The sequence below is a fragment of the Corapipo altera genome, unplaced genomic scaffold (assembly GCF_003945725.1).
Source record: "Corapipo altera isolate COAL_440 unplaced genomic scaffold, ASM394572v1 2b, whole genome shotgun sequence".
Taxonomy (NCBI): domain Eukaryota; kingdom Metazoa; phylum Chordata; class Aves; order Passeriformes; family Pipridae; genus Corapipo; species Corapipo altera.
The window spans coordinates 2,258,485-2,267,719 of NW_020884874.1; the positions used below are offsets into that span (position 1 = coordinate 2,258,485).

Below are 9,235 nucleotides of genomic sequence, written 5' to 3' on the forward strand. Positions count from 1 at the left end.
TGTTGTGTTCTTCTGTTTATTAAACTTGCTTTGATTGAGATAAATTAATTATTTTTAGTTGCAGTTTAAATGACCATAATGATATAATTTTCAATATTCAGTATGTGATTTAGACTATTTGCAATAGGATTTTTGAACAGTAACACCATCTGATTAATCTACTTAACAATCACTAACTGATGAGTATATTACAGCATATGACAACAATTCATAAGATTTATGGTTCTTTTCATGAAGAACAAAACTGACATACATTGTTCATTTTTGATTTGGTGCTTCTTTTTGTACTACATATAAAGGAAGAAAACTGGAAATATTTTGTACAGTTAAAATATTCACAAAGAAAGAAGCAAATTATAATGTTAATAATTACAAGTAGGAGTTAGGGATAAGGGAACCAATTTGATGAAAAAAAATTTAAACAAAAATCCTCACTAGTTTATCTCATGTGATGTTTAAAAAAATTGCTTTTATTGACATCAGAATTATGGCATTTTTTATCTGTAAGTCAGCCTGTCCAAAATAAACCTTTTTTATTAACCTTGACTTCAATGCAGCATTCACAGGGACCTTGCATGTGTTCTGATCCCTGAGTCATTGGAGTTTCTGGTTTTGGAGACTTGGACTCCTGACTCCAACTAGACCAAGCAGTGGTACTGAACTGATAAACACCTCAAAATGTCCCCTACACTTGGACATCACATCTGAAGTTGTGAGAATACTATTCATCTCACAGCCACCATGATTTAACAGTCTCTTCTATTAGCATCTATTTTCAGTGGTAATTCTTAAGAAGAAATTCATAAATCAGTGACCTGAGGCTCAGTGAACTGTCTCATTCATTCCTGCTGCAAGGGCAGGAGCCTTCAATAGGAAGACAAAACAGGTAGTTCTGGGCAAAACACTGGAGCAGCCAAGTTTGTCTGCAGCTCTAGGCAGAGACCTTATTCGCACATGGCACGCAATGTCAAACAGCAGAGTCCACTGACTCTCAGCAATGTCTACCATAGAAGATCTGGAGCATCGTCAGCAATGGCAATTAAGATCATAAGAACCTTGGGAAAAAAGGTGCTCTTGAATACATACAAAAAGCAACCACTTGCCCTTTCCCACCCCACCAACCAAACCAAATAAAACAACAAAATGGCAGCAAGAAATCAAAGAACCAGCTACAGAGAGAAGAAAATTCTCTACCAATTTCTTCACTTTCATGACCAGTGATAGGACTCAAGGAAATGGCATGAAGCTGAGTCAGGTTTTAAAATTTAGGTTAGATATCTGCAATCACCCAGATTTCACCAAATTTCCTGGAACAGGCTCCCTAGGGAAGTGGTCACAGCACCAAGCCTGTCTGAATTCAAGAAGCGTTTGGACAATGCTGTCAGGTACATGGTATGATTCCTAGGTCTGTCCTGTGCAGGGCCTGGAGCTGGACTTTGCTGATCCTAATGGGTCCCTTCCAATTTAGCATATTTTATGATTCTATGAAAATTCTGTTTGCAAATAATTAGGAAATAATTATTTTCTCTTTCATTCTGACACAAACTCTTTCTATCCCTATTCTTCCACTGGTCCTTATTGTAAAAATTTGCTACTTTTTAAAACATTTTGATACTAAAAAATTTGCTTTTAAAAATAAGCTGTAGAGATATTTTCTCTGATCTTAATACATTTTTCTCAACTTCTCAAGGAGATTAGCCTTGAACCATACAAATTCTTAACCTTTCTCCTGAGTCATGCTATAGTTGCTCATGCCACTTTGGCAGACACACAGCCCTTATTCTTCAGGGGTGAAGTAGCTAAAAGACTCAAGAACAATTTTCATACTTGGTGTCTCCTCTGTGCTATCCTTGTATACCAGTACTCAAAATTACATTGTTTATGGAAAGATCTCTCTATTACTTTTCTGTAAAAATTTCATTATTCTTGTAAAATTGAGATTTTCTATGAAAAAATACGACCATTTCATAAAATAGGAGTGTTTTGGGTGATACACTCTCACAGATTTTAGACTGGAGGAAAAGGGTTTAATAAACAAATATTTATAAACAAACATTTTGCAAGTAAAAATAGAGCACTGGAAGGCATAGTCTGACATTTTCATTTATTGCCAAGTCTTAAGAGCACAAATGAAATAAGCTTTTTCTTCACGATATTTTCATCTATGGAAATTTGTTTGATTATGATGTGGGAAGAGTCCAGTTGTACTTTTATTACAGTTTTTGGTTTATAGTATCACCTAACTCAGGTTTATTCTCATCCAATCATTCTGAAAACACTGAGTATCATCAATCCATCAATGGTTACTTTCAGGGATTACTTAAACTGAATATTTTGGGAACCATGTAGCAGAGAATTGGAAGAGCACTAATCCATTAACCTTTCTTTTTGCAATCAGGAAACGCATTGAGAGATGCAATGAAACTTTGTATTGAAGTTGACTTTTTGTAGTATCTCCTAAATGTTTATTTTTAGATTACCTTGAACAGAAAAACCCTGAGTACCATGCATTTTTAATCTCAATTGGTGCTGCACCAAGCATGTTAATTAGTATTCTTCCTTATCTTTCATAAGAATATTATGTATTTTATGCAGTATTCTTCCTCCTTTGCAGAGCTCCAAATAAATTGAGGGTGACAACATGCCATTTACTTCAGCAAAACTTCACATAATAAAAATAGATAAAAAATATTGCAAAAGAAAACCACTATGCTGGAGTCACAAGAATTAAAATATAAATGGTATCACTTCATTGTCATACTCCCAGAGCACCAAAGTAATGACTAAGGCTCTCAAATAAATTTGAAAGAAATCCATTCTGTCTACTCACAAGTCATGTGCCAAAAAACATAATTGGATCATTGTTACAGAACCAAAGAAAATTTTTGCAGCAGATACATGCTGCTCTAGCAAGTATATTACAGTTTCAATTACTATGTAGCTTTCATTATTTTTTTTTGTTAAATAAAGCAGCAAATTATGTTCTTCATAATGTCAATAGTGTCACTGTTTTGAAGTAAAAGCAAAATAATTTCCTTTCAAATTAAAGTCCAGTGACTTAACTTCCCCTTAACAATCTAAGTGAATAAAATGTAACCCAAAGACACTGTTTTTAAAGATGGAGTCTTAAAAGTGCATCAGTACACACAGACAAAAAAAAAAAACCCAGCATTTTCAAAACAATCTTAATTTTTTTTGCTTTGCAGTTCCACACTAGAATCTAAGTGGATGAATTAGAGTACACAGTTTAAAAATTAAAATAAACCCAAGCATTCCTAGCTGATGAAATAGGTTTTCCTCGAACATTTTGTAACTGAAAGAAACCACTAGAGGGCAAAATGTCCATTTTTAAAAGAGTAAGTGACCCAGGCACCTTTATATGAAAGAGAAAAGTAATAAAGGGGAAAAATTCTCCAAAGTAGCCTTTTTTATCTTCCTTCCCGCACCCCCCACCCCAAATTAAACAGAAGCTTGTAATCAAATATCCATTATTAATATAATAATTGTCCCTTAATCTCTGAAAGGAGATGGTTAAGTGACATTTCTTGTGAGGTCAAATCTGTGTTGTTACTTCTTGTTTCTTGCTTCTACAAATAGCTAGTTTTTTAAACACTTTGGTATTAACAGCACTAAACCTTTATTTTTAGGATATCTGGAAATAACAGAAACTTGAACTTGCAAATTTACCAAAAATGGGGGAAAAAATAACTATAAAGTCACAAGAGCGACATCTTTATTTAGCTCTAATTTTGGGTTGTCCAGCTGTAAGAGTAAATACACATTGCAATATTTTAAAGATCCAGCTGTATAGTTAAGCTGCTTTTGTGACCAAGACACATTCAAATCTGAGACTGAAATCTTACTGGGACAGAGCTATTAAAGCTATTGCCAAATTCAAATTTTAGGCAACTTTCTCTCCAGCTGAGTCAGAGCCATGAGCTGATAGGCCAGGCACCACACGGAATATATGGGGAAAGTCTGATGTTGAAAGGTAGAACCATGCACCAGCACATGCTGGGGCCTGCCTGGCTGCAAAACAACTTTTCAGAAAAGCACCTGAGGTCCTGCTGGAGTCAGCAATGAGCCTCTGTTGCAAAGAAGGCAGATGGCATCCTGGGCTGCAGTGGGCAAAGCATTGTCAGCAGATTGAGAGAGACGATTCTTTCCTGCTACTCAGCAGTGGTGAGGCCATGCCTGGAGAACTGTGCATCCAGTTCTGGGCTCCCCAGTACAAGAGAGATATCATCTTATTGGACTGAATCAAGTCTAGGGCCAGTAAGATGATTAAGGGAATGGAGAATACCTCCTATGAGGAAAGACTAAGAACTGGGACTGTTCAGCCTAGACAAGGGAAAACTCAAGGGGACCTCATCAGTGTCTATAAACATCAGAAGGGAGGGTGAAAAGAGGACAGAGCCAGGATCTTTTCAGTGGTGCCCAGTGACAGGACCAGAGGCATCAGGCACATACTGAAACACAAGAGGTTCCCTCTGAACACTTTTTCACGGTGAGGGTAACCAAGCAGGTTGCCCAGGGAGATGGTAGAGTCCCAATTCTTGGAGATGCTCGAAAGCTATCTGGACATGGTTCTGAGCAACCGAATGGCATCTCCGCTTGAACAGAGGGGTTGGACCGGATGTTCTCCATAAGTCCCTTCCAATCTCAGCCAGACTTTGATTCTGTGAGCAACACTGAGAGGCAGTGATTCATTCTCAGCTAGCCAGCTATAAATGACCTTGGGTAGTGAAGGTACATAACTTTGTTTTTATGAGATCTAAAAGAAGATACCATAAAGAGGTGGAGACTAAGTATAATTAATGGCTTAATAACTAAATAAATAGTTTTCCTCAGTTTTCAACAGAGCATGACATTGACCTTGCAGATAACAGTAAGGCAAATAAAAGTGTATATTAAAAGACTCTAAAAACGTCAAAACAGAAGTGAAAACAGATCTCAAGGAACTAAATGTTTATGAATTACTCACAATTACAAGGTGAACTCCGTCCCAGAACTGTGGAAGAACTGAAAAATGAAACTGAAGGCCAGAGAGCATGTATTTTCAGATTAGCTTCCATAAGGGGAGAAGAAATCTGAAGAACTGCAAAATATAAGTGAGCTGTAATGGAATCCCTCAATCTGCTTTGTGAGGTGTTGGCTCCTGATATGTTTCTACACCAATGCACTGAGCATGAGGAACAAACAAACAAGAGGAGCTCAACGTTTTGGCCCAGTCTCAGAGATTTGACATCACTGGCATAAATGAAATCTGGTGGGAAGAGTCCTGTGGCTGAAGTGCCCTGTTGGACAGTTACAGGTTCTTCAGGAGGCATAGGCAGACCAGAAGAGGTGGAAGAGCACTGTATGTAATAGAAGCATTAAAATGTATGGAGCTCACAGCTGGTAATGGCACAGTTGAGAGTCTCTGGGTAAGAATCAAGGGGCAAACAAGATTTTAGGAATATATACTGAAAATTGTTCAGGTGGGGTTTTGGATTTGATTTTCTTTTTTTTTTTCTATTTTTTTTTTTCCCTTTTTTTTTGATCCCTAAGGGTGCCCTCACTGAGTCACCGCTCCTTTTCTTTGCGGGTCATTTCACACAATAGAGCTGTCTCCAGGTGCACTGAAAACAAATTTGTAATTATCCTCGACATGATTTCTATTGTTTCCAGGATCTTTGATACAGAAAAATCCTTGATATCACTCAAACTATAATGACCTTCACAAGGTCTGTATGACAGACTTGAAGTCTTTAATTTAAAATTAATAATCCTAATAAAGTCAAATATTTTTGTAATGCCCTGGTAACAATATTAAACTTCATCACTGGCATAATTTCAGCAAAGTCTCACTGAGAAAAAATATGTATTCAAAAATCATTTGAATCTCTTTCTCTCCATGTTTCTTAATTTCAACTGTTTCTTTACTAGTTTCAGTTTCTTCAACTGCTTCTTTTTGATCACAGTCCGTCTGTTTTCCCCATTCCCCCAACTCCATTACTAATAAATCGTACCTTTATAGAATTATTTTCTACCTCTCTCATGGATCTTATTTGCTTTGCCTGAATTTTCCAGGGATTCTTTGTTTGCCAAGGTCCCATTAGCAACTGGAATCATCTAGCTTAATATGATAGGCTAGACCAGGCAGGCTGCTTTTGCATTATAGCATCATAAAACTTTAAAAGAAGTGAAAAAATTAATTAATTTATTGTAGTATTAAATTTCAAAAGTTATAGCAGAAATTTGAAATTTTTTTTGGTTGGTTTTCTTTAAAGAAAATTAAGTAGCTGTTAAATCAGCTAGAATTATTTTTGTTTCAATTAGGCAACCATATAAGGCTGCTAAAACATGTATAATACTATAAATAAAGGTGTTTTGAAAAGCCTGAAGTGACAGATTTAACAGCTAAAGTTATTTTTTTTTTTTAGAAACTAATTGGATAGTTTACCCTTTCCTTTTTATTTTGTACAACTTTTCTCCTTTATATATCTTTGTATCACCCAAAGCTGGTGGAGATATCTGCATCCCAAAAAGCTGTGCTTGTGCCATGTTGCTGTGCACATAAAATCAATGCTTTGCTACAGGAAGCAGCCAAAGAGTCAAAGGTGTTCGGGAAGCAGCTTTAAACCATGAGCAGCTTTAAACCCTGAGCAGCTTTAATACTTCATTTCATAGAGTTATAGTTGTAATTTCTATAGCAGGCTTGGCAGTTACTGAGCATTCTAGCACTTGAGTCTGAATGTTAGAATGATGCACTAAGAATGTCTATGAGTTAAGCAGCTGAAATGGACCATTAAACCATAAAATAAAAGCTAGAAAGACAGGTCAATTCTACCAAGAGAATCCCTAAGGTCAGAGGAATTACTATGAAGGACAGTGGTAGTCAATTTAATAAATATAAGCTTTCACTGAATGATCAATTATATCATATGCCTCTTTCTTATCTGATGATCTAACTAATTAGGTGAATTACCTAATGCACTTTCTCAGAGCTTCTGGATTCCACTGTGGTCGACCACCTGTAAAGTAGAAACAAGAGTCTAATAGACAACCACTTACCACAAACCTTTATGAGTTTGTGTTCTGTGCACTATCAGAGAAGTACAGGAAAAAAAGAGACATGAATTCTGCAGGGACGGTAGGTAAGAAATAAAAATTTTATTTTCTTGCATTAACATTTCAGACAAGCATCACCCATTTCAATATCCAAATCTAGATGTCTCTGTTCGTATCAGAGCTGTATCTGATCTTTAAACCTTCAGACCCACCTCAGCTACATGAGGTGGAAAAAAAAATCTCCTGCCCTTCTGTTGTGTTGAGCTCATTTCGCTTAAATAATTTCAACCAACAATATAGACCTGTGCTCTCAGCCAGGCTTGGACCAAATCACTTTCAGAGGTCCTTTCCAACCTGAATTAGTCCATGATTATGTAATAGCCTTTTTTTCCCACTTTGTGTGTGTGTGCGTGTGCGTGTGTGTACAAAAATAGTAGAGGACTACTAAACTTTCTGATCTCAAATTCATCCCATGAGATGAAGTATCTAAGCATAATCTATAGCTACTTGAAAACACATAAGTTTGAAATCTCTTTGGTATTGCGACATGCTTTCAGTCTCTCTCAGGACATTAAAATGGGTGGCAAGAGCAGACAGAGAGGTTGCTGAAGTTTGCTTTAAAAACAAATTTCAATTATAAATGAGCTCTTAGTCTGAGGGCATTTAATTTGACAATAAACAAGTAGAAATTTTTTTGACATCTAAATGCCTAGCATCATATTTCCAGCAGTTTGAGGCACATACATGCAGAGTTTTCATTCCCCCTGCTTCCAGCTGGCAGTCCCACATGGATTTCTAGTGCAAAATTAACTATCTCTGGCACAAAGCATATTCCTGCTGGCAAGGAGATTGGAAGAGGCATGAATATTTTGCCTTGGCTGAAGCTTGTATTAGTTGGTAACTTCAGTTACCTTTCAGGATGGTCTTTTGCAGAATGTATTTCTTTATGCTGGAAAGTAGACCCTTGAGTTTTAAATAAATTATTGTACTGTCTTTTAATTATTGTCCTGTCTCTTTTGTCTAACTGCATCAGATTCTGTGTATTTTCCCAACACTAAATTCATGCTGCACAATCACATATATTTTAGAGTAGCTTTTCTTGTTGGTATCATTATAAACTAAATCAACTGCTTCATTTTACATAGAGAAGAAAGTTTGTGGTCTTATTAAAACTCCAGTAACAGCCTACTCAATTTATTCTTGTGCAAAACAAAAGATATATCTTTAAGTGGGAAAGGTTTTATTCTTTGGGGCTTTTTCCCCATGAATTTCAGCCCAGTACTCTCCATCATCACGTATACCATAGAGGTAACAGTAAAGATTAAATGATACAAGGATAGTTAATAATTGAATGCTACCACAATTCCTCACTTGCTGAATTCCCACGAAGTACTAGGCATATTCAAGGATATTACAGTCCCTGTATTTAGACACATAAGCTATCTGCTTTCTCCTATATCAGACCTCCTTTAAAACAAGCTCCTGATAATTCACTTCACAGCCTATATCTCCTTACTTTCCATTTCCTTCTTCTTGGATCAATGTCCTCAGAAAGACACCTGCTCTATTGCAAGAGTATATTTCCCACAACTGGAATTGACACAGGCCCTTGCTGTTCTCTAGGATTGTGGGACAACAAATTTCTCTGTCAGAAAAAAGGAAGCTGAATTAAGAATTCTGTTTCTCTGTGCTGGCTCTATTTGTCACTGCTTCTGCCCTTCTGTCATAGCTAGAAAGACCCACTGAGCATTGGCACTCCTTATTGCCTGAAACATTCCACGAAACAAAAATATCCGTATACATAAGAAGAAGAATTAGAAACACATAGGCCTAAAGATGATGAAATCTGTCATAGATTTTTGGTATCGAGTAAATGTGAAAGGTGCTCCCTCCACTTGAAAAGTGAGTATTGCTGTGGCACTCCAAGGCAGATGCTTTCTCTACAGCTGTCCTTTGAAGCAGTGAAGCCTGTGAACTGAGCAACCTGTGTCACGGTCCCTGACCTGACTGCCTACCCAGGCTCAGATTGTCCACACTGTCACAGAGAGAAAGCCACAACTTTGTCCCCCTTGGTGAACCCACTGCAGTATCAGTCTGACCTTCCAACACATAATGCCGAGAATTGCACAGGAAGGACTCAGCTGACTGATCTGTTGTGGCATACATGATGGCAGATGTAGCC

General features: G+C 37.0%; 1 long non-coding RNA gene across 1 annotated transcript in view; it reads left to right on the forward strand.

Annotated features, from left to right (window-relative positions):
- LOC113942881 overlaps positions 1 to 7,039 on the forward strand; it is a 50,587-nt gene extending 43,548 nt beyond the window's left edge. The window contains exon 3 of the long non-coding RNA XR_003526089.1: positions 6,988 to 7,039. This is a non-coding gene — a long non-coding RNA (uncharacterized LOC113942881). The remainder of the gene's footprint in view (positions 1 to 6,987) is intronic.
- Positions 7,040 to 9,235: the final 2,196 nt, after the last annotated feature.